Source organism: Corvus moneduloides, chromosome 9, assembly GCF_009650955.1.
Source record: "Corvus moneduloides isolate bCorMon1 chromosome 9, bCorMon1.pri, whole genome shotgun sequence".
Classification (NCBI taxonomy): Eukaryota; Metazoa; Chordata; class Aves; order Passeriformes; family Corvidae; genus Corvus; species Corvus moneduloides.
In genome coordinates, this window is record NC_045484.1 from 12,084,124 (window position 1) to 12,106,609 (window position 22,486).

Below are 22,486 nucleotides of genomic sequence, written 5' to 3' on the forward strand. Positions count from 1 at the left end.
AGGGAAAAAGTACTTAGCAATATTATTGGACTCACTGAGCATGAGCCCGCCAGTAATGCCACCTGGGCATGTCAGATAGAGCAAATAGCAAGTCAAAATATTTTGAATATAGGTCATCAGTAATCATCACTACCTGCAGAACCTCAAAGTTCATGGACAGAATAAGGGGAAATGAGCCAAAGAGGTTGAATACTGAGAATAACACCTATAGCTTTGTTGGGGTTTTAGTTTAGTCTGTTTTTTTTCCTGTTAAAGGAATTTTCTCCCATATGCATGTTGCTAGGGGACAAATAGCTGTACTTAAGAAAGACAAAAGGGGAGTGGGGCGGACCTGGCTACTCCTTTGTCTACACCTGGGTGTGGGGTCAGTTCGCTCTGAGCGTCCGGAGAGAGAAGCTGCAGAGAAAGGAGCTGCTGCTTCTTTCTTTTTGGCCGTTCTTTCTTCCTGCTGGAAACAACGCCGGGACCCCAAAAGCCGCTTTCCGTGCCCTGCTGGAGACCGGGCTGTGGCTGCCCTGCTCCGCTGCTGCTTCGAGCTTCCGCTACGCTGTAGCCCTGCTCGCCCTGCCTGCCTGGGCCTCCGTGGGGTTCTCCCATCTGGATACATCTCGTCTGCCACCCGGGATTTGCGTCCGTCTCTGCCGTTCCAGCCTGCTGTTCCTGAGAGCCCGGGATCGGCTGCCCAGCGGTTTGTGAAGCCTTTGTCCCATCCCTTCCCGGATCCCGGGCCACCAGTGCCGCGTGCTCCCCGAGCTCGCTCCGGAGCGCCCCCTGCAGCCGCGGGGGAACCATCGCACCTGCCCTCCTCACCGGGAGCCGCCAGCGCCCCTGCCGGCTGCGAGCGGAACTGCACCCGAGGGGAAATAGCCTGACAGCCGAGAAGGCCGGGACTGGGTTTGTGATTGCTGTTACTGCCATAGTTGTTGTTGTTTTGTTTGACTGGTTATACACATATATATATATATAGAGTAAAGAACTGTTATTCCTATTTCCCACATCTTTGCCTAAAGGCCCTTGATTTCAAAATATAATAACTTGGAGGGAAAAGGGGTTATATCTGCCACTTCAAGGGGGGGCCTCTGCCTTCCTTAGCAGACACCTGTCTTTCAAAACCGAGACAAGCTTTCATTGCAAATCCTCACGGACCTGGTATATTTCAGTCTCCATTCTGAATACAGCTACAATCATAATGAGACAGTTTATCCCTTTGAGAGGGACTGCTGCTAGGAATGCTTAGCATACAGAACCGTGTCGACTGTGGGTCAGCTGTGACTGATTCCTATGAACCCAAAAGCTGTCTGAGGTTCCCCTGATTTAAATGTGCAAACTATCCAGTGTGTTGCCAAGAGTGATTGGTATGCTGTCCTGTGTTCTATTCTGAGAGCACCACAAGAACATTAAGTATAGCCGAGCAGAACTAGGCAAATAATGGATTTTTTTGCTTGACTGCTGAAACAAAAGGAAAGTAAAAAGAAATTAAGAAAAATAAATCAATCTGAAACAGGTTTGTGGGTTTTTTTAGAGGCACTTTGAATAATACCACTTGGAGAGAAAAAATATAAACAACAGAGAATTCTTTTTAACTCTTTAATTTTTACAAAATTAAATTTGACATAATGCTATTTGGAAGTGAAAAGTTGTGAAGTTTTATCTTGAAAGTATATAAAATTGCTGATATTTCCACTATTTTTCATTTGAAAGTGGATGACATGCTTCATATAAAGAAGCGACATTTTTATAGGTAATTCTTGCCGTTGCAAGAAGTTGCAGCTCTGTCTTGTAGTGGATACGATACTCATTAATGGAACTGGAGCAGAATTCAGAATGGGAAATGGGCTATTGGAGATAGAATTGCCAAATGGCTAGCAAGTAGTCTTTTATGTTATTAGGACTGCTTCATCATCCTGCTCTTATGGCTTATGCACATTGATGCATGACATGATTTCTATGATGAGAGAAACACAGAAGTTATTTGTCTAAATGGTGTAATCTTATTGTTTAGTATATAGCTTTCTTCTCTTAAATGCTCCTCTCTAAAACCAGAATAATTTTTATTGAATAGTTTAAAGCTGCACTTAGTGTTATTGATGTTGTCACAAATCATAACTATTTTGAGTTAAATATGAGGTTTCTGTTTATTTCAGTGAATATGATGTTCCGTTTTAATCATCCTTTAACAAACAATGCTCTTTTTTTTCTGGGTGAATAAAGAACAACTATTCTTAGGGGAAATTGTTTTGATCTCTAGGATGTTTGGCATATTGTGCTTAAAATATTGGTTTATGAACAGAATTTATGAAAGTATTGGAATTTAGCTAAAAATTAAGATAAAGCTGCCCTAACTTTCAATTCCATTGTAAGGCAGAAAATCAGTAGAATTGGAGAGAAACCTTTATGTAGTTTAATCACCAAGGCTGAAAGAGTGGTACTCAGTGGTCCTGGTATTGGGCTTTTTAGAGATCCTGATCCAGCCTGTACAACTGCTCTGACAGAATATATCCTCTGCTGAAGGGGGAAAAAAGATCCCAGCAGGATAATAACCTGGGCTGGTGACAGCTCATGCTGGTAGAGGTCTTTCTAGGCTTGGTCCACTCTCGGTGCTGTGCCAGCTGTCCAGATTCTGAGAACCCAGGCCCTGTGACCCAACTCCTGCTCCTGTGCTGAGGCTGCTGCTCCCAGCAGCATCCCCACGGCCGTGCCAGCTCAGGGACAGGGACAAGCTCAGCCCTTGATTTTGTGCATAGGTGGACTGCTGACTGCAGAGGTGCAGAGAGCCCAGCAGAGCACGGAAATTGAGTCTGGGGGTTAGCCAGCCCATGTTTGTGCCTCAAAGGAGAGAGCCTGATGTGTGCCAGGGATGGTGATGCTGACCCCAAGCTAAGGATTTCACGACAGATTCCAGTCTGAAGGGGGATCATATGCCTTCAAAACCCTCTCAAATCACAGTTTCTTTCCTCCACAGCCAAAGCATCAGGCTAATGATGCCAAGTGAGGAAGATTTAGCTTAGTTGCTATGGCAAAACTAGAGAGGACACAAAGCTGATAGAAAAAGTATGTCATCCTCTGTGGCTACTCCAGCTTTTTTATCTTATTCCCCAACCCAGGAAAGATTTGAGAAAGAGGGAAGAAGGGGTTTTTTATATATATATGTATATATATGCTTTGTGTTACATATACACACTACTACACATCTTTATAGCATGATGCAATATATACATAGTGGCATTAAATGCAAATTAATAGACTTCTAAAGAATTAATTTTTGTTATGAGGTTTACTTATAATGAATTTCAACTTGGCAGCCTCCTGCAGTGCTTAATACTACATCTGCTTAATAGGCAGGATGATAATTCTGCAAACCGTATCCAGATTATTTGCTAAACCTTGGAGCAAGTGTCTGTGAAAATAAATATATTACGAAAAAGGAATATTGTAGTACAACATCTACATTTTGTGTTGCAGTTTGTTTGACTTGACTTGTTGTCTTGCTTTAAGGAAAAAAAAAATAAAGCAAACCCAAAAACCCCACAAAAAATAGTAAAAATAATGCAAACTTTTACTTTGTCTTTTGTAGCAATAACAGCAGTACATACTTTAAAGGATATTTTTTCCCAAAATGTGTTAGATTATTGTCTAAGTCCCTTATTGCAATATTGTAGGAGTTTGTCCCAGGTGAAATGACATACTGGCACTACAGACCTCATTCCACTGATTAAGCTCTGAGCAAGGAATCCCACAAGGTTACCTGGCTGAGAGAGAATTCTGAATGATTTGTAAACTGGAATGCCCAGGGGTCTTTGACATTTCTTGATGAAATGGTTGAGAATGTGATCACCTGGCCCAGAAGGAACGATTCTTTGAGCTGCAGGTTGCATCCATCTGGAGTCTGATTGACTGTCACATGAATAGGTCCTTTCAGCTAAGAAAAATGAAACTTTTAGCAGTTAAGTTTTATACCTTGGTTTAAGGACAACTCTATGTTCCTAATATAAACAAAATCTCAGATCTTAGTTTCTTTTATGAACATTTAGTTCTCTATTTCTTTTTCTTAGTTCTACGTCTTTCTTACTTTAGAGAAGAACAGGATCTGAGGCATGACATTCTTTCTGCCCTATGTCACTCTTTTTTTTTTTTTTTTTTTGATTGTTTTGTCTTTTTTAAGACTTCTCACTAGTCTTTTGAAAACAAAAGTTTATGTTTTAAGGTAAATGAAGTACTTAATGTGGTTTGGGTTTTTGTGTGTGTAAGACAAGTTCTTCCCAGCCTTTAATTAACATTTTGCTTTGCTTTAAATTTCTAGTAAAAATCAGGCTTCAGCAGCACTGTTAATTTATGCTGTGCTGCTTAACAAATCTGAAATCATATTTTACATCTTTTCTACCCTTAAAAGAACAAATATATGTGACAATTTATAAGTTTTTTATAAGTGTCTTGTTGCTTAGCTCTCAGGCTTGTATTGCAAAACTTAAGGCAAAGGCCAGGTGAAACTCAGGTAGTGTCTGGTAGGACAAGTTAATTATATAAATAAATATGTCTTCAGAAACATTTCATATTCTTTCTATCTACAGTATATTTTGCTAAAAAATTGTCTAACTGGAGAAATTATTTGATCTTGCTCACTCGTGCCATCACTTGTATCTAAAGTGAAGCTATTCTTATGTATTTAATGCTTTTAAATCCATTGCTAGTCAGCTGGGAAATGATTTTATTTGTGGCTAGCAGGAGCATTTTCCTGAAAAACAGTAATTGCATAGGCTTGCTACCTTGTGGGCACATAGATTGTCTTGCAGTAATCAGAAAAGAATGAGAAACTTTTGGATCAGAGTCTGGGGGTCACCAAAACTGAATGAGTAGCATGGACTGACTGGCTAAATGAGAGGGGAATGATAAATAAAAGAATCATAACAATGGAAAAGTTAAGTAAAAATGACTGAGATATGATTATATAACACACGTGTGTTTAATCCATTTTGTGTTTCTGATTTCTCTTGTTTTGAACAAGAAAATTTGAGAGGAATTTCAATGACAGAAATTGAATTGATGGAGATGATAAGCTATATGGACACAAGTGATTAGGACAAGTAAATCCATATTAGAGGCAGTGTAGCTGCAATAAAGTAAATAAATATTGTAATTTTTAACAAGATGAACTGAGAAGTAATTTGTGGGTTTAGTAGAAAATGTAGTCAAGCATAAACTCTTTTCTTTTGCGTGCAGAGTAAAATGCTTATTCTGACAATTACAGCCTCTAAGTATCCATGGCTTGGTGTTTTTCATCCTCTGGATTTGATATTCCCTCAGTGAATTATCAAAAAGGCAGTGACCTTTACAATATGGCAATTGTATTGTTTTACATATTTTTGATAAAGAAAATTAAAAAAAAAAATCCTATATTTCAGAAATACACAGAAATAAGTGTCTTAGTGTTATTGCAGTGCTTTGAATGTAGATTGTATGTGTTTAAAACAGGATGTTCACCAAAGGGAATAGCTTCAAGCATGCTGAGGAATAATCTAGTCATGGTTGAAAAAGAAGAAATAGAAGAGTAGGTAAGAGCATGAGCTCTGTTCAGGTCACTATAGCTTTACTCCTTTCATGGTTTGTTGGCCCTTCTACAGAAGATTAGGCATGGTTACCCAAAACTGCCCTGGTTGCTGACAGTCCCCGAGCTGCTCTTCCAGCAGCCAGGGCTGCCTGAGCCCATGGCTGTGTCCTGGCCAGCTCTCCAGTCCAGTGGTGAAAGGTGGTTCCCTCCACAGTCAGAGCAGCTGCTGGAAGCTGGCCATGAATGCTTCACCTCACAAGGCAGTACAGACCATGTCCCACTCAAACAACCTTTGAATTAACCCATTCAAACACACACACAGCATAACACTTCAGAAAGAGTGAACTGTTTGGAGAGTATTGGTTGTATCTAGACTGCATGATTGTAGTTTGATAAAATAGATAAAGTACCTGAAATACATAGAGTTGAAGCTGTGCATCTCCTTGGCTCTTTAAGCTGGGCTGTGCTGTTGCCTGGAGCTGTTGAAGCAATAATGCCATAGCAAAATTTCTTCCAAGACACCCCTTCCCACCTAGCCAAGAAACAGGAAATTGTCAATAGGATTAAATGGCTGCTCCAGTCACTGTTCATCTGAACACTTGGAGCTTCCAGATGACTAAAAGGTTGTCTAGAGTGTATAACACCAGGTTTCCAGAGCTGCCTTTTGTGTCTTGTTCACAGTTATTGAATGTAGAAATGGTGAACAATGGCAGTGGTTTCATTAGTTGCTCACTGGAGACCTCCAGTTTTGTGGTTGAGTTTCACTGACAAAAGGTGTTAGTTTATATTTATAAAACTATATATATATATAGTTTATCTATATAACATATATATATATATATAACATATATTTATATGTTAGTTTATGTTTATAAACCTACTTGAGGCCTTGTCATAAGCATAATTTATGCCACTTGGGGCAAAGAATCACACACACACACACACATATATATATATGTATACACACAAAAGGATTTCTATAATCAGGGAACTGCTATAAAAAGGATTCATCAAAAGCATGGCTGTATTGCATGCACAGTACAAAAAGATATTTCTCTCTTAAAGTGGGTTTTATAAAGGTAATTTTCAGGAATATCTTTTGGCAGGGTTCTTGGCATCTCTTCAACTTTGATTGCAGCACGCAGAGCCATAGGTAGTCTGAGCACCATACAAGATGTAGGCATTGCTTCTGTTGTCTTAAGGTGTTCTTGGGGTTTTATTTTTGGCGAGGTTGTTTTTTGATGCATGTGGTGGGTTTTTTGTTTTGTGGATTCAGTTGTTTGTTTTTTTGTTCATTTGCTCTTTTTGTGGGGGATTTGTGTTCTGTTGTTGGTTTGGTTTAGGTGTTTGCTTTGATTGTGTGTTGAGGTTTTTTTTAGGGGTGGGTGGGAGAGGGACGCTGGTTTGTTTGTTTGTTTGAACATTCCACTGTTCCTGAATGCAAGACTGTGTGTGCTAAACAGAATACTGCAGTCCTGATGTCTGCTCTGGTTTTCCATCACAGACTTGTTTATAGGAGTGTTACCTGGATTTGGCCATGACTCATTATGCACATTTCATTTGTATGTGTAAATTGCCAAGTAAGGTTACAGATTTTGAAAGATCAGATGATGGCTCAAAGCTTATTCCAAGCCTGACATCCTCCTAAAATTAAATCCCATGTGCTGCAGGACATGGAGCATTTTACAGACTGGTTTGGTCCATGTGGTAGAATAGAAACCATAAATGTGAAGTATTTTATACTTGACATTAGTGTAAAGAGGAAAGGGAATGGGTGGATTGAAATCCATTGACACTATCCACAGTTCTTCATAGCTTAAAATAGTTATTAACTTAATCATTTATCTAACCATAATATTTCTTTATCTCTCTTTTTCTCTGAGATATTCTAGTGTCAGTTATGATATGCTGGTTATTTTATTTTACTTAATTTTGTCTAATGATATTCAGCCATTCTAAAGGTGAAATTCCAAAAAATAATTCAGGACTTCCTCTCTCCCTCACCCCAATAAGGTGGCCTTAGGGGAGGCACTATGAATAAGTAATAATTTACTTTAAAAATATTCAAATTCCTCAGTATAATTCAACTCCTTTGAGTTTCTATTCAGCCACATGGAGCTTGAGCCTCTGATATCATATTTCATTGTGCAACCTTCTAGTGAATAGTCTTCATGTCAATCCCATTCCATGAGTGGGGCTGGTTAAGAGCATGGTTATGAAACATCCCAACTTGTTTATTTGATCAACTCAAGAGTTAAATTCAACATGTTTGATTAGAGGCATACTGAATTTTTTTATCAGGATATCATTGCTGTTGTTGTACAACATCTACTGTGGAAGCATCAGCAAAAGACAAATTGACCTTAGAAGGAAACAGTAATATCTATATTGATATGAAAACTGGTGATCTTTATTGGGAAAAATATACAGTTCTTTATTTTTCAATAGAACACGTCAATATTTCCTTCCTTACATTGAGCAAACAGCAGATTAATATTTTAACATAGCTATTTTCGAACCGTTTTCTGTATAACTTGAAGGCACACTCAGATTTCTTTCCTGGTTTTAAAGAATGACAGCAAAAGCACCTTTATCTGACATTTAGGATGATTAAATTTTGAAAAATCACTTGGCATATTCAGCATGACTCCACAGGGTACTTTTGCTTTATAAGGCAATGGATCATGTTAGCTTAACTTATATTTAAGATTTGCTGGCCTGATATTATTGTGTTAGGCAGTATTGCTGAAATGGAAACATAAAATTTTGCTGCCAGGAGATCAAGTCTGTGCCTGCCCTACACTATAAATTAGTTCCATGAAGTTTTAAAATGCAATATTTGCTCTAACCGAACTAGTGCTGTAAGCCAACAAATTGTGCTTAAATATACAAAATTAAATCCCAAATCAAAAATGTATGCATTGCTTTTTTTGCCATCTCAGAAACTATACAAGACACACTGTTATTTTAAAATGGAAATCAATTTCAATTGAATGTTTACAGATATGAATAATTTTCATTCTTTTTAATCCATGACACTGATATAGAAACAGATTTTGGAGCATCAAAACTGTTTCACCTGGGTTCCTAAATGGTAATGTGTTTGTTTTCTCTTAATGAGTTGAGTCTAAAGCAACACTCCTAGAAAAAAAAATTATGTTCTTTTAAGAAGTCACGGACCTGAAATTTAATTCCATTAATCATCTGAAAAAAAATTGTATTTTCTGCGTTTCTGTACTTCAATATATGAGCAATGCTATTTGCTGCCATTGGGCTGGGACTGTGGTGAGGATGCTCTGCACAACACCCTGGTACAGCCTCCTTTCTGACATCACCCTTCACCTTCTGATGATTGGAGGCAAAAAGCCAGCACCGAGGTTCCTACATATCTCCTTGGCGTGCCTGCTTGAGCCATTTGAATTTCCCTAGTTTTCTTTTCTCTGCAGTGGGGTCCAGTTGTGCCACTTGATTGAGCAGAAATAACTTCTGTTAACATGCAACCTCTGAGGGTCAGGGAAAATCCTTTTTTCATCAAAAGAGAGAAGTAAGTTTGTCTCAAAGCTGGGAAACAGGCACTTGTCTTTGTCCTGAGAAACAGGCTTGCTGGGTTAAGAGAATGCTGGGTTTGCAGCTTTTCTAATCACGAAGATGTACTTCTCACAATACATTTGTGGAAGAGAGAAGGTGGCAATTCCTGTGATTGCAGTAGTGTAGCAAAAGACAAGAAGAGCAGAAGTTAAACCCTGCCTGTTTTCTGTTGCCTTTTCCCTCCATTCCAAACAGATTTAATATATTTAAGATTATTGACTGTTGTATGTAGTCCTTAGGCCTTATTAATAGTGTCCTTATAAGAATTTTGTTGTTTAAGTGAAATACTAATCAAGAGAACAGCTCCTGCCTTGGTGTGGCAGTCTGGGAGGGGGAGTTCCTGCAGAATGCACAGGGGCTGTGGAGAACAGGGAATGGGCTCCTCCACCTATAGCAGTGGCTGTGTTGGGAGGTTTGCTCAAACTTTGGTAGCTGAAGGACTCTGAACAAATTGTACTGAAGCCTTATAGGCTCTCAGGTGAGGTAGAGCAAGGAGTTTTGCACCATGCCTGCAAAACTGACACAAAGCACTTAGCTGCCTGGAAGTGCTCCCAACAAAGGTGCCCACACAGATTTGAATGAGTGGGTTTTCTCCTGCCTCACAAGAGTAACTGTGCTGGTTCAGGTCTGCAGGTGCAGCAGATTTGCAATCTAATTAAATACTGTGAATTAGTTGAACTAATAGAATGGGTATAAGGCTTTTCAAATCTGTATTAATGCCTGTTGTTTGCCACATTCGGCTGGGAAAGGCAGGCCCAGGGAATGCCTTTTGGAGTGTCTGATGTGTGCTACTCCAGCTGGTGGCTGTGCAGGGCCTCAGTGGAAATGAGCTGCAACTCAGGCACTGACCTCTCTCTGACTCTTTCATTCCAAGTGCTTTCTGCACTGCACAGTGCCTGGCTTGATAAATTAGCCAGAGGTTTACAGTGCACCAATAAATTAATGCCTGCTTTGCATTATGGCTGTTTACAAATCAATTTGAGAATTGCACTTTCACTGCTGATCTCTTCACTGGTTTGCTCCCTTTGCCTGTTTGTTCGGGAAAGATGGAAAATTTTAAGCTGAAGATAAAATATCAGATTTAAGAAAGGATGTAACTTGGTAAAGAATTTGAGTAAAATAAACTTGGAAAGTCATGGAAATATTTCAAAGAAGCTGAGTATTAATTCAAGTGATAAATTGTTGAAAAAATATATCTGATTGCTTGTAACTTCTCTTATTATTAGTTAATTAAATATCCTAAAGTATCAACACACATTTTTTAAAGTTTATTCACAGAAATAATTGAAAATAAATTTCAGTTTCACAAAAGGACAGCTATTAAGACATTAAGACATGAAGGCACTATTCAGAACTGCAGTCCTCTTCTCCCAGCCTCACATTTAGTGCCTGTACAAACAGATGGATGAATGCTGCTAATGCTGCCTGTTCTGAGAGTTTCAGTTTTAGTTTGCCTTTTCATTTTGGTTTCAGAGCCTGTATGAAAACTGGATCATATTTTAAAGCATATTTTATCTAAGGAAAGATACCTGATGTAATTGCATGCCTCTGGAGGCCATAAATCTGAATTGAATGCTGAGTGCCACACAGTTCTTGTGAAAAAATCAAGAAAGATCGCTACAAATGCTGAACACGTCTTGTACTTTGCAGCCATCCTAAATACACTGTTTGGCTCCTCTGAATGAAGCTGGTAGCTGTTCAGACTGGATATCCTACTGTTTTCCATGGTAAGAAATGTGTTTTGGCGTTGTTTCAGCAACAGTTAGAGAGCCATTCACACTGTAGGCTTCATGTTGTACAAGCCAAGAATTCATTCAATATAGAAGAGAGAATTTTCTCTCCATGTAAAAAGCAGCTGCTTTGGGCCAGCCATGCAGATTGTTCGGTGTTACTCTGTGGAACAGTTTGGTTTGGAACTGTTGCTTTGCCAATGTTTTTGTAAGTTTTCGGTCAGCTCCCTGAAGGAGGTTGACATTAGTGTCTACGTAATAATTGGCAAGTGCTAACATAATAGTAAAATAGAATTTCCGTAGACTGATTGATTAAATTGTATCAAAAAATACAGATAAATGGAGTACATGTGAATTAAGATATCACTCAGTCTCAATGAAGTTAGCAACAATCTGGCTCTAGATGATTTGGATTAGGGTTGTTTTGTTTGGTGTGTTTTGGTGGGTTTTTTTTTGCTTTTGTTTGTTCGTTTTGTGTTTTCATTTTGTTTTTTTAACCTGAGAGAGTGTATCTGTGTTTCATAAGCTCATTTAGCAAGTACTGATGTACCTTTGTGTAGCAGGTTGGGTTTGTAACCGGGCGGAAACACCAATTTAGTGTAACCGGGCTTGGTCCAAAATACTCATTACTGTTTATCTTCTGTGAGATAAGAATTAGGAGAAACGCAAAGCAGGCACCAACCTTGAAAGAATATAAAGAAATTTATTAACAGACCTAAAAGAAGGAAAAAAAAATTATACCACACCTGCAGGACTCTCCTCCTCCCCCCACCTTCCTCCCTTCTCCCACTGACAATGTAAAAAGACAACCCTTGAGATGTTCAGTCTGTTTACCACTTCCATAATAACCTTGTTCAGTCCATTTAGAAAGAGAAGTCTCTTCTTGCTCATGCTATGAAAACATTATCACAACGAGACAGCCGCCCAGGTTGGTTCTCTGCTCGCATGTGAGTCCCTTCCCCCCCGACTTGCAGCTTTTCCCACAACTGCTTTCGAGGGTCCACTCTTGAAGTTTCTTGGGGTACAATTTTAAGGTTGAGCCGTTCAGAAACAAAAACAGAGGCCCTTCTCCTTCCCTGGGAGCAAAGGGTCTTGCTCATCTTCATCTTTAGGACTATCTCTGGGAGCATCTCTAGGGACTGAGGTTTCTCCTTTCCCATTTGGAGCAAAAGTCCTCATCGCTTCCATCTCTCCCTGTCCAAACTTCTCATGAAATTACAGCTGCGGCAGCATCTGCCTATCTCAGTGCAGGTGCTTTTGCTCACGAGTTGAACACTCCACCCCCCATATCTTCATGGAATTACAACGGGATACTCTGATACATCATAGCTTCACAACAGAATTTCAGCTTTAAGCATCTCCTCTCTCTTCCCTCAGGTTTTCAGCTCTTCACAGCAATAAAAGGGTTAATCTCACCTCGGCCTTGCAGCTGTGTGGCTTATTGCTGTTGGTCACCTGGCCTCTGCCAGACAGAGGTGCTGCTTTGCTGAAATTTGGGTGTACTGGAGGGGGAGGGGGGGTTCCGAGCCGCTCTGGTTGCCCACAGTCCTGCTGGGGGGGGTCATCCTGGAGCTGTGGCCCGGCCTGGCCTGGCCTGAGCAGGGGCTGGTCCGGACCCACTGGGCCCCACTCTGGCCCCGCAGCCACCTGTGCCAGCGCCGGAAACGGGGAGAGAGCGCTCTGGGGGGTTTGTCTGTTCTTAAGTGTGCATCACAGAGGTGGTCACAACTTTAAGTGGCTTAAAGAATTGTCCATATTCAAACTGGCCAGCTGATAGGCTCTATCAGGTCCCAGAGGAAGCTGTAAGCACCCCTTAGCAAGGACATCCCTTCCGGGACTATGCTTGCTAACCTATGACACTTTGACATTGAGTCTGATACGCAGAAAAGGTTGAAATGGCTGAATTGAGTGCTTAGCTACAATTTTCAGTTATATCTGTATTATATCTATCTAGAAACAAAGCGTGTGCTGTGCTTGGTTATTGAAAAAAAAAAAATCTGTCTTCTGTAGTCATCAGGAGGGTCTAAAAAACCTCTTGGTTTATTAAGAGACAATGTTAGATCAAGTGCTAAAATTGTGATGTCCTTCTGTCACCAAAACTGTGGGAAAAATAAAAAAAAACTCCAACACTTTTAGTGTTAGAGAATCAATGTTATTCTGGCCAGGATGTTGTTCTGGCCAGGATGTGCAACAGAAATCATTTCATCCACACACAGCACGGGTGTGCAGAGAAAATCATTCCATGACACATAACCCTTTGCTAGATTTTTCAGATACAGTCAAAACCTATAGAAATTCATGGTTCAATGTTCATCAAATGGTCCCAAGTCACACAGTTCTTAGTATTTGGTTTCCTGTTGGTTACGGATTTCTTCGCCTCCAATGTTAATTAGGTTGTCATTCTTATCTCTTATCATCATTCTTTTGTGGACCACGTGTCTACGATCATGGACCATGCCAGGGATGATGTTTGGAGCTGATAGTCATTGATGGTTGTTATCTTTTGTGTATCTTCTGTGCTACTCCCACTTGAGATGTTAAACTCCTCACACCTTGAGTGATAAAACAATCCTTTGAAAAAAACCTTAAAATTCCTTTCCCCTGGGGCAAAGGTGAACAAGACTGACTAAAGTTACAAAAAAGAGTAAATTTTGTATAAGTTTTCAACAATCTGGACATCTGAGACTCTGCTGTGGGAAAGCCAGTCAGGCTGGTGAGGAAGGTTGGTGTGACTGTGGGGAGCCAAGCGGGACCCTGTCCGGTGTCCAGAGCTGCCGCTGCGCCTCAGTCCTACACAGATGGCTGGATGGTCAGACCGGCAAGTTTCCTTAGCATCTTAACCTATAAACACTGAGGAATGGTATTTATAGTCAGTTACATAGACTAAAACATCTAATGACAAATTAGAGGAAGCACTGCTTAACCCTGTAAAACTGCTCCTTTCCTAGCCGCCTTTTGTCTTCACTGTTCAACTTGTCAACCACCTCTTTTTAGTAGTTGTTATGAACCGGTTTAAACACAGAAGAGCAAAGGAAATGAAGCCTTTGTGAATAAAACAGCAAGAAGTTTGAAGGTTCAAGATATTCCCCAAAAAACCGAGATAAAAACCAAACGAGATTAAACGTTGATGTCTATTTCTATTTAAAAATTGTTTGTGGAATGAATTAATAAAGTTTGGGGAACTAGAGTTTCATGTGCTACATCATTCATTGTATTAGCAAATTAATCCAACTATTCAACTTCTTTTTAGGAAAGAAAGTTCTCTGACTTGTCTGGCAAATATTTAAAGCATCCCAGAAGCCTATGCTGTGGTGTTCTCTTTGCAAAAATAAACAAACCCCAAAAGAACCCAAACAAACCAAAATCAGAAACCAAATCACATTTTCTCTTTTGACTGGAGGCTTTCATAACCGCTCTGCAGTGCCTCACTGTGCTAATGCAGAAGAATTGTGTTTTTGAACAGAACATAAGACATCGAGGGGCAAGTAATGAGACTACAATATCTTCACAGGGGGTGAAAATGGAAAAACCCACTAAGACATTTTGCAAAATATACTTTTTTTTTGCTCATGTTCATATTTGGAGGGAAGGTGGGATTCAGCACTGGCACACAATATAAGACTTGTTTAAGGGTTGGGCTGAGTAGGGACTGTTAGATATTGTTCTAACTTTTCTTAAACACATGAAATGTAATAAGTATTTACCAGGGAAGGAGATTTTAATTAAATGTTGTCTTTACCATGAAAATGGATAGGAATAAGTTCTAAACCAGGTTAAGCAGGGAAGTAAACAGCTTGGTTACTATTTGTGTTTCCAGTTTCTGAAGTTTCATACTGATGACACTTTTTTTTCTGTCCTTCAGTCCTGACTTTTAAGACTTTCTGTGAAAATAATAGTAATGCTGATAAAGAGTGTGTTCCTAAATGTTTGTTGCAGTTTTTTACCTACATTGTTATAATCCCTGCCTGTGAAGGTGCTTCTGGTATTTTTTCCTTTGGTGTCCTTCATGAAGGCTCATAACTTTAGAATTTGTTGTAAAATCTTCTGAGTGTAATTTTCATCTTGAGTCCAGCATGGATGATGCGTGTGCTGGTGCCAAGCCCAGCAGTGACACGTGCTGGAAGGAGATGTGTGCTGTAGTCTTCAATGGCAATTTTTATGGCTGTCCCTGAGCTTGCAGAGAATTGAAATGTCCACAGCTTTCAGGCACACCCTGTGTAGAAACTTGAACTGTAACTTTAAGCTAATATATTAATTTTCCTTGTTTCTTATGTTATTCACAGTGGTTCTATTAATTTTTGGGATGCTTTTGTTACTGCAGAACAACTCCAGTAAACCCTTTTCTTATTGCCCTCTTTAAGTAACTGACAAAACAAGTAAGCCCAGCTGAAATAGTTGTGTATAAATAAATCTAACAGCCACTGAAACATTAGTTCTGATTTGATAAAAGAAAGAATGTAGAACAAAGGCAGACTGATTTTTTAAAGATGTAGTTACAGTGAGGCAGGAGCTAAAATCAGTTATATCTCAGAATGATCTTGAGGGATAGGAGCTGATTAAAAGGAAACAAAATATGATTGATAATTCATATTGACAAGAGATTTCAAGGGATCTATCACAGTCTTCTGAGTAAAGCACATAGTATTTAAATATCACGATGAGAATAGATTACTGTATTACATCAACAGTTTCTAAAGGTCTAAGTGACAATGAAATTGAGATGTAAGGCAAAACAAAATGTCAGGTTCAACTTAAAAAGTAACAAGGAGCAACTACAGCACCCCTGAGAAGCAGGTGGTTCAGTGTCAAATGAACAACTTAAGTAGTGGAAAACAAACGGGGAAAACTACCTAGAAAGTAACAGATTTCATCCTGCATCAGAGGGTTTTTTTTATGTATTGCTGTGTACTGTTCCAGTGTCCCCCCACATCTAGTTTACTTGACTACCCCTGATAGAGAATTTATTTTCCATTGATTGTATCATATTTATAGGGGAATAAGAGTGATCTCTGCAATGCCAGTTGTCACCAGGCTTGTCTGGCTATTCCTTCGAGAGTAGAGAATTGCGCATAGCACACAAAATGCTATATGCTCCCAAAGGGTGGAGGGTGTCCTGTTTGCATCGTAGTCAAATGCTAAATAAAATAATATGGAGATTTAATTTGAAGAATGAAAAAGATTGGTCTGAAATGCCAAAAAAGAAAACAAAATATTTTTGTTTCTCCCAGTAGAGTGTATTATCAGCCAAAAGTATTTCACAGAGAGGTTTTTCTACTAGATTGCCTATGAAGGAGAAAAAATATTTTTTCTAACTGGCTCAGGAAAATAGTTACAAAAGATTTCATTATATAACCCAAATAGCTGGTTTCATTGTATTTCCAAAGAGTGCCATATAGTGTGACCCTCACTGGAGTGCACTAAATCTCTTGAAACTGATAAGTAGGAGAGTCAGATGCCTAAAACCTCAGTATTTCATAATTTGTGTTGTATTCTCAACCAAATAGATGCAAATCTCTCTGAAACCACCACTTCACATGTGGCGTTTTCCTCTGGAGTTCAAATACCAGCATGGATGTAAAGTATCTGCAGCTTCCCGTTGGCAAGATGCAATATGATCTCTGTTTTCCTGAACTTGTGCCTGCCCAACTCACAGCACCTAGGAGAAGCAATTTAAATGGCTTTGAGGAGACCAAGAAATACTCTATCACCAGGTGGTTATGGAAGTGTGATCCTCTTCAAGCTGACGCTCCTTCCAGTTATCTATTTCACATCTGAACAGGGTACTCTGTTCATTTTCTTTTCTTGTACAAAGCTCTTTGAACATATATTTAAGATTGCATCAGTATATTTTTTTAGCACTGGCTTCTCTCTTTTTTATTTATTTCACAAACCCCTTTTGATTTCATTTCTCTCTCCCTTTCCATAATTGCATATCTTTTATCACACAAGGTATGAGAGTAAATTCTCACATCTTTAGCTGTGTGCTGGTATTTTTCTTGAGGAAAGTATCAGAGAACTCTGGTAATATATGATCCTGAAAATAAATTTTTGTGGCTGTGTTGATTTTGAGGGTAGGCTGGATGAATGGGCATAACTGTGGTTTGCTGCATAAATGTGTCTAACTGGGCCAAGCACACTTTACGTGCTTTACAGCGTGATATGAAATGGGATTAACAAAACACATTGCTATGACTGGTACTTTTTAGTATTGTTGCTAACTTGTTGCTATTTCCTTGATAGCATTTGGAAGGCAACAGGACTCTCAGCCAGTATGTCTCTATCTCAGTGCTGCTTGCTGAGAGTACTATAAGAATATCTGCAGATAGAAGAAATAAGGTCCTGAGGCTTTTGTGCAGTATTTGATCCATAGTATCCACAGGAAACTTAAAAAAAAAATAAACATTGCCATAGAAATTAGCTACTGTCAGGAAAATATCAATAACCTTAGAGAAAATTGGGATCTGTAGTGTTTTCTTTTCATTGCAAATGTACTTGTGTAGTGGCTTGAAATTAATAATAATTTCATTATATTATGTGTGTTAATATACCTTTTGTTTTCAAGCTGGCAGTACATGACACTATATGCTAAATATATAGGATATAAATGTAACCCTTTTTTACTTTTTTTTTTCATTTAATAGAGTTACATGATTAGAGATGTAACATTTTCAAGAAAATTATCTGCAGGTGATTAATTTTGCTACCAGAGCAATCTCTTGTTCCTATTGGAGTTCACCTAATGGGAGCAGCTTTTATAATGGGTTAGGTGACCAGCTGAGTTAATTCTGTGGCTTTACATGTTCACAGTATCACAAATCAGATTGAGAAGTGAAAGTATTAAATATTGTATTGTAAAACCATTGCAAGGTTTATTAAGATCATAAATAGAAATATAAAAGAAGTTATAGGTTCAGAAGTTAAAACTTTAATTTTGGCTTATTCTCTTTGAAAACAATGGCTTTTGAAACAAAGTATTGAGCCACAAGGTTTTCAATAGCTGTTCATATTTGCTCTTGAAAAATATTCTGAACACCAGAAACATCTAAATGCTGCTCCAAAATGCCTTAAATTTATAAAGTCTTGTAATGTGTTTATGAAGACAGCTTACCTGTATTGATTTGTTGAATATTCAGCATCAGAAAATCCTTTGCCATTTTGTTTAGCCTGCATAATAATGCCTTTTGCTTGCCTGGTATGAGCTTTGAAGTAATTATAAAAGGATAAACCTTTATTGGTAATCTATATCTTTGGCAGAGTTCTGTTGATTTTAACTGAAAAACAATGACAAAAAGGATATTAGCTTCAGTGAGCCAAACATTTGCAATTAAATCGGAGGATTGGGGAAAGGCTTAACACTAATGAGGTGAATTGTATGGATTACAGGATCTACATTTTGTCCAATTAACTTCAGAATCTTTGTATTTAGACAAAATAATGCTTAGGGTAGATAATGGCTAATAATTTTCAATCTTATGTGAAATAGTGTTTTGACAGAATACATCAGTGGAATGTTCATTCGAGTTGTTGGATAAATTAGGATTTCGCTGTCTGTCCTGCAGCCTAGACCTGTGAGAAGCCTTTATACTGACACATGGAGAGGTGTCTGCAGTTCAGTTACATGTAATGAGGATGAAAAAAATCTCATTTTTAAATGGTCATTTTTAACTCTAGTGGTACAAGGCATGCAAGAAACTGTGATACTTTTCTCTGGTCCTTTATTTGTTGGACACTAATTTGCTGCATGAAAAGATTGACCTCTTAATTTGTGTCTAACAGTAAAAGCCATATGAGGAAACTATTTGTGACAAACTCTTTTCTCCTCGATAGGTTACTCCTTAGAGATGCTGATTCTCTTTTCTTCCTTCATCTTCTATGCAAAATAATGTCAGGGGTTTTTTTGTTCCTTTGTCTTGTTTTCTAAAGGGGTAAATTCTTGCAAGGTCCAGCATTCTTTTTAATAATTCAATTCTTCTCAAAGCATAATTTTTATTGTGAACAATAACATATATATGCAATAGCAAACTTATGCAACAGCTAAACTTTGTGAAGGCAAAATCTGTTGTTGAAACTACATGCCTTTTCATGTGAAAACCCTGAAATTTTGCACATATGATCTCCTAAAATGCCATTTGACTGAAATTGGGGAGTGGTTACAAAGGAGCTGAAGAAATGTTGGTAACTGGAATCTTAAACTATGGAAAACATTGTTTCCAGACCTCCTGGTAGTTATTGTAGACTTGAATAATTTGTCAATTTCTGTTCCCACTTGAGATGGTTTTAGACATCCCTTAAGGATAGTCATAATTGAATTTGCGTCTATGCGTAGTACTATGTTATGGTGTTTCTCTTGCTATCTTGAGAATTCTAATATAAATGAGTACTTTTTTTTCAGTTGAAAAACCAATGTGCAAGAGAATTATTGTTTAAACAAACCTTTCCTAAATAATAATAATAATAATAATAATAATAAAGAGGAAAAAAGCCCCACACTTTGCTCAGCATCTGGAAGATGCTTGATTATTATAAAATAAAAATAATAAAAGAATTATACATAAATTTAAATTAGGCAGAATCATAGTGATACAGAGGCAACTTCACCCAGTACTACTTTCTTTGAAGAGCTCACCTAGTCTGCCCAAGATATGAAAGGAAATTTGGGATACTGTTCTATCCAGTGAAAATCCCTAACTGTTTTATGTATAATTATAAAAGAATAACAATTAACAATTAAATAGACTGGAAGTTACTTTAGGGGGTTTGGATTGTGGATTTTTAGTTTTTTTAGGGGAGGGTGTGTGTTAAAATTTCATGCCTAAGATTGATTTTGTTAATAGAAATTGACTTTCTTAGATTGCAAATGTTTGCCTGAAGGAAGCTTGATTTGTTTTCAGCTACGCACAGAATATAATAATGAAAATATAATCAAGAGTTAATGAATGTTCAACGTATTAAAGAGATCAAAGAAGAGTGTAGTGAAATGAATTTTTGGGATAATATTTTTTCTGTTTTCTTGGCTGATTACTTGTGAAGGTAGTTAACACACAAAGGATGAACCATTGCATAATTAATTTATAATTGTAATACCGCATCTACTCTAAACAAAACTGTAAAATTAGAATATTAATATATGCAGTAGTGATTATGTCAAATTCTTTTTTGCCTAAACCATGTAATTATTTAATGCACTATTTAGCTGTGACTAACTCTATGAAAAGGAAAAAGAATATCTGAGTGATTTAAAGTGTTTATAAATACTTGTCTGTGATTTATTTTTTTTATAATTGTACTAAGTTGATACGATTTTAGGAACCCAGTTTAGGTCAATGATATCTCAATGATAGCATGCCATGAGAGTAAAAAAAGGTGGATTGTTTTTTTCTGTTAAAAAGAAAGGAAAAAGGAGTGGAATTTTGTATTTTTCAGATTTTTATACTCAATTTTTATTTACTGCACTTTAAATCTCCCTGTGAATTACTGCTAATTATTTCTATCGAGACAAGCCAAAATGAAACCAAGGAGACAATCCATAAATTTTGTGTCGTGTGCAGCTCTGGATAGAAAGCATGGTGTGGAGTTAGAGGAGGCATCAACTCTTGAAGATTACAACAAATCACTTATAATTGTAGGAAGTTTAAAAAATTTCATGAAGAGTAAATTTGCAAAGGTGTCTATGCAATGTTGCATCCACTGTTTCACGTTCAGAAAGAAGCGGACCAATATCCAAATTTGTGATGACAAAGCTTGAAAGGACAGGGAAAGAAGGTCTTTTAAATTTTTTTTTTTTTTTTTCATTTTTTTGTTGCGTTTTCAAACCACATTTTCCCATCACCTGGTTTCTTCTTCAGCGTGGTGCAAAAGGGTTTGTCAAGGTCCCCTATTTGCTCCCTTGTATGAGGTCTGTGGTCAGCACTGCACAGAGGGTTGGCAGGGGAGTGTCCTGTGCCCGTGTGCCAGTGTGCCAGTGTCACCTAAGCTGGCCTGAGTGTGTTCCTCAGCAATTAGCATCATGTGGGATTGTGAGATAAGGCCAAAGGCATGAATTCACATACAGAAGGAAGCCTGGGATGCAGTTTGAGGAAGACCTTCAGGATCATATGGGTTTGGCTCTTCCACTTGTCTCCTTACAACACCTGGAGGGTTTTGTTTTCCTTAACATTAAAACACATGGAAGAAATCCTGTGTCTGGGTAGGGACTGGAATAAATGTGCCCAGCAGAAGCTGTAGAGTTCTGAAGAACTCAGCTATGCAGGGACACGATAGAGACTTCCTTGCAATAGCTAAAAGGTGTTCTAATTATCCAGCACAAACAGAGCTAATTTAATAATTTCAACAAGTCTAAATTTTATGTTAAAAATTGTCAGTGGCTTAACGAAGCACAATAATGATCACAACTTCTCAATGACTTTAACTTTTCTAGTTTTATATACACATCTTAGGTAAGCTGCAGCAGTCCTGGGCTGGTATGTTTTAGCGGTGCTTTTAACAGTTGTCTCAAAACTTGTGCTAAAAGCACCAAATAGTCCTGTTATTGTTAAAGAAACAAATTTGAATCTATACAAATATTAAGCCAAACAAGACCGTTGTGCTTCGGCAGAATATTTTGAACTGCTCCATCTCTGCAAAGTACACTTTGGTGGCTGCTTTTTTTCACTATTAATAATGTCTCAGCTTTTAAACTTGCAAACGCTTGTTTTGCCAGGGGTTTCTGTTATGTTCTTCAGGATCCAATTAACCTGATCAAGGTACCCTGAAAGAGGACTTCCATACTGCTAAGCAAAATTTGAATTAATTGTTAAGACCTGCCTAATTAGATGGCATAATTTCTATTTTGACTTGTCTTTTCCATGCAATGTAAATGTTCTAAATTGTTCTCCATACCTTCCATCATAAATATTCAGATAATCTTTTGACACCTAGTGCTAATTTATTCTCTTCAACATGATTGCAAGTTGCTGAAATATTTTCTTTATCCTGATGGAAGACGAAACAAAAGATAGCAGGACTTTTTTCAAGAAGGTGTGAAGGAAAAGACTGAGGATTTTAAACAACATCTAATTAATTCTAATACCTGTAATGTTGCAAAATGCACAGTATAAGACTTCCTTTAGCAAATTAGGTTTTGGTTTTGATGTGTAAATACGATGATGCATACAAATTATATCCAAGCATAATTAATTACTCTGGGAAGTTCTTAAAATTTCAATATTAAATTATGAAATACCTCAGAGAATAAGGGCAAATTTGCCATGCTTTTGGCTATAGCTCTGGTCTTGTGAGCTTCATTAAAACTATTGTTCAATGTCTACAGTGATCATAAATGTGAATGCCAATGCAAATTATATCCTTTTATTGTGGAAAGGAGACTGTTCCTGTTGTCAATAGCTTGAAAGCTGGTTAATCTACACCTTCCCACCCATGGGAGGAGGATGAGACATCATTGTCCAGCTGAGGCTTTTTAAGCTGATGAGCTGAAGAAAGTAATCAGAGGACCATCAAAGATCAAGAGCTTTGCTGTGATCCAGAAAGAGTCCAGCAAAATTCAGACTTGGAAACAAATGTATTGAACTCAGTGAGATGGGGGGTGGGGGGGGCGGGGTTTAATCAATTCCCATTTACTGGTGAC